Below are 3,916 nucleotides of genomic sequence, written 5' to 3' on the forward strand. Positions count from 1 at the left end.
CTTTTCAATTGAACCGGCTTCCCTCTTGAATCTCTCTTCCATTGTGCGCCCTCTTCACATATGACTGTGAGGACTTGGTCCAACCTTTGATCAAAGTTGACCCTTCTTCATGGCCACAACTTCATGGAAGTGGTCTTGATGCACCCTTGAGATGAATCTCTCCATCTCTCATGACTCGGAGGTAGAAGCTTTTGCCTTCCCTTTCCTCTTTCTAGAGGTTTCTCCGGCCTTGGATGCCATAAATGGTTATGGAAAAACAAAAAGCAATGCTTTTACCACACCAAACTTAAAAGGTTTGCTCGTCCTCGAGCAAAAGAAGAAAGAAGAGAGTAGAAGAAGAAGAAATGAGGAAGAAGGGAGTGGCTTATGTATTCGGCCAAGGAGGGGGAGAAGTGGTGTTTAGGTTGTGTGAAAATGAAGGAGTGAAGAAGGTGGGGTTTTATGAAGGATGGATGTGAGTGGTGAAGAGAAAGATGGGAGTTGATAAGTGAAGGGTTTTTGGGGAAGAGGTATTGAGGTGATTGGTGAATGGGTGAAGAAGAAGAGAGAGAGTGGTGGGTTGGTGGGGATCCTGTGGGGTCCACAGATCCTGTGGTGTCAAGGAAAAGTCATCCCTGCACCAAATGGCATTCAAAATCACGTTTTGAGCCATTTCTGGCGTTAAACGCCGGGCTGATGCCCATTCCTGGCGTTTAACGCCAGGTTCTTGCCTTTTTCTGGCGTTTAACGCCAGTCTGGTGCCCTTTTCTGGCGTTAAACGCCCTGAATGGTGCCAGACTGGGCGTTAAACGCCCAACTGCTAGCCTCACTGGCGTTTAAACGCCAGTGGGTTCTTCCTCCAGGGTGTGCTGTTTTTCTTCCTGTTTTTCATTCTGTTTTTGCTTTTTCAATTGATTTTGTGACTTCTCATGATCATCAACCTACAAAATAAAATAAAATAACAAAAGAAAATAGATAAAATATAACATTGGGTTGCCTCCCAACAAGCGCTTCTTTAATGTCAGTAGCTTGACAGAGGGCTCTCATGGAGCCTCACAGATACTCAGAGCAATGTTGGAACCTCCCAACACCAAACTTAGAGTTTGAATGTGGGGGTTCAACACCAAACTTAGAGTTTGGTTGTGGCCTCCCAACACCAAACTTAGAGTTTGACTGTGGGGGCTCTGTTTGACTCTGATTTGAGAGAAGCTCTTCATGCTTCCTCTCCATGGTGACAGAGGGATATCCTTGAGCCTTAAACACAAAGGATTCTTCATTCACTTGAATGATCAGTTCACCTCCATCAACATCAATCACAGCCTTTGCTGTGGCTAGGAAGGGTCTGCCAAGGATGATGGATTCATCCATGCACTTCCCAGTCTCCAGGACTATGAAATCAGTAGGGATGTAATGGTCCTCAATCTTCACCAAAACATCCTCTACAAGTCCATGAGCTTGTTTTCTTGAGTTGTCTGCCATCTCTAGTGAGATTCTTGCAGCTTTTACCTCAAAGATCCCTAGCTTCTCCATTACAGAGAGAGGCATGAGGGTTACACTTGACCCTAAGTCACACAGAGCCTTCTTGAAGGTCATGGTGCCTATGGTGCAAGGTATTGAAAACTTCCCAGGATCTTGTTTCTTTTGAGGTAATTTCTGCCTAGACAAGTCATCCAGTTCTTTGGTGAGCAAAGGAGGTTCATTCTCCCAAGTCTCATTTCCAAATAACTTGTCATTTAGCTTCATGATTGCTCCAAGGTATTTAGCAACTTGCTCTTCAGTGACATACTCATCCTCTTCAGAGGAAGAATACTCATCAGAGCTCATGAATGGCAGAAGTAAATCCAATGGAATCTCTATGGTCTCATTTTGAGCCTCAGATTCCCATGGTTCCTCACTAGGGAACTCATTGGAGGTCAGTGCATGCCCATTGAGGCCTTCCTTAGTGGCGTTCACTTCCTCTCCTTCCTCTCCAAATTCGGCCATGTTGATGGCCTTGCACTCTCCTTTTGGATTTTCTTCTGTGTTGCTTGGGAGAGTACTAGGAGGGAGTTCAGTAATTTTCTTGCTCAGCTGTCCCACTTGTGCCTCCAAATTTCTAATGGAAGACCTTGTTTCAGTCATGAAACTTTGAGTGGTTTTGATTAGATCAGAGACCATGGTTGCTAAGTCAGAGGGGTTCTGCTTAGAATTCTCTGTCTGTTGCTGAGAAGATGATGGAAAAGGCTTGCCATTGCTAAACCTGTTTCTTCCACCATTATTGTTGAAACCTTGTTGAGGTCTCTCTTGATTCTTCCATGAGAAATTTGGGTGATTTCTCCATGAAGAATTATAGGTGTTTCCATAGGGTTCTCCTAGGTAATTCACCTCTTCCATTGAAGGGTTCTCAGGATCATAAGCTTCTTCTTCAGAGGAAGCATCTTTAGTGCTGCTTGGTGCATTTTGCATTCCAGACAGACTTTGAGAAATCAAATTGACTTGTTGAGTCAATATCTTATTCTGAGCCAGTATGGCATTCAGAGCATCAATCTCAAGAACTCCTTTCTTCTGATTTGTCCCATTGTTCACAGGATTCCTTTCAGAAGTGTACATGAATTGGTTATTTGCAACCATTTCAATGAGTTCTTGAGCTTCTGTAGGCGTCTTCTTCAGATGGAGAGATCCTCCAGCAGAGCTATCCAAAGACATCTTGGATAGTTCAGAGAGACCATCATAGAAAATACCTATGATGCTCCATTCAGAAAGCATGTCTAAGGGACACTTTCTGATTAATTGTTTGTACCTTTCCCAAGCTTCATAGAGGGATTCACCATCCTTCTGTCTGAAGGTTTGGACTTCCACTCTAAGCTTACTCAATTTTTGAGGTGGAAAGAACTTTGCCAAGAAGGCATTGACTAGCTTTTTCCAAGAGTCCAGGCTTTCTTTAGGTTGTGAGTCCAACCATATTCTAGCTCTGTCTCTTACAGCAAAAGGGAATAGCATCAGTCTGTAGACCTCAGGGTCAACCCCATTAGTCTTGACTGTGTCACAGATTTGCAAGAACTCAGCTAAAAACTGATGAGGATCTTCCAATGGAAGTCCATGGAACTTGCAATTCTGTTGCATTAGAGAAACTAACTGAGGCTTAAGCTCAAAGTTGTTTGCTCCAATGGCAGGGATAGAGATGCTTCTCCCATAGAAGTCGGGAGTAGGTACAGTAAAGTCACCCAGCACCTTCCTTGCATTGTTGGCATTGTTGTTGTTTTCGGCTGCCATGGGTTCTTCTTCTTTGAAGAATTCGGTCAGGTCCTCAACAGAGAGTTGTGCCTTAGCTTCTCTTAGCTTTCGCTTCAAGGTCCTTTCAGGTTCAGGGTCAGCTTCAACAAGAATGCCTTTGTCTCTGCTCCTGCTCATATGAAAGAGAAGAGAACAAGAAAATGTGGAATCCTCTATGTCACAGTATAGAGATTCCTTGAGGTGTCAGAGAAAAAGAAAAATAGAAGAAGGTGGTAGAAGAATTCGAACTTGATTAGATAGAGTTCGAATTGTGTATTAAGAAGGAGTGATACTCCATAAATAGAAGGATGTGAGAAGAGGGGAAGTAATTTTCGAAAATTAAGTAAAAAAAATTGAAAACATTTTTGAAAAACACTACTTGATTTTCGAAAATAAGAGTGGGAAAGAAATCAAATGATTTTTGAAAAAGATTTTGAAATTAGAAGTTAAAAAGATTTGATTGAAAACTATTTTGAAAAAGATGTGATTAAAAAGATATGATTGGTTTTAAAAAGATGTGATTGAGAAGATATGATTTGAAAAACATTTTAAAAAAAAAGATTTGATTTTAAAATTAATGACTTGCTTGACAAGAAAAGATATGATTCAAAAATTAAACCTTCCTCAACAGAAAAGGCAACATACTTGAAATTTTGAATCAAATCATTAATTGTTAGCAAGTCTC

General features: G+C 41.6%; 1 non-coding gene across 1 annotated transcript; it reads left to right on the forward strand.

Annotated features, from left to right (window-relative positions):
- Positions 1-2,718: 2,718 nt before the first annotated feature.
- LOC130984158 (small nucleolar RNA R71) lies at positions 2,719-2,826 on the forward strand. Its single transcript, XR_009088109.1, has one exon. It is a non-coding gene; the product is annotated as a small nucleolar RNA R71 (small nucleolar RNA).
- The last annotated feature ends 1,090 nt before the right edge of the window (positions 2,827-3,916 follow it).

This window comes from Arachis stenosperma, chromosome 5 (assembly GCF_014773155.1).
Source record: "Arachis stenosperma cultivar V10309 chromosome 5, arast.V10309.gnm1.PFL2, whole genome shotgun sequence".
Classification (NCBI taxonomy): domain Eukaryota; kingdom Viridiplantae; phylum Streptophyta; class Magnoliopsida; order Fabales; family Fabaceae; genus Arachis; species Arachis stenosperma.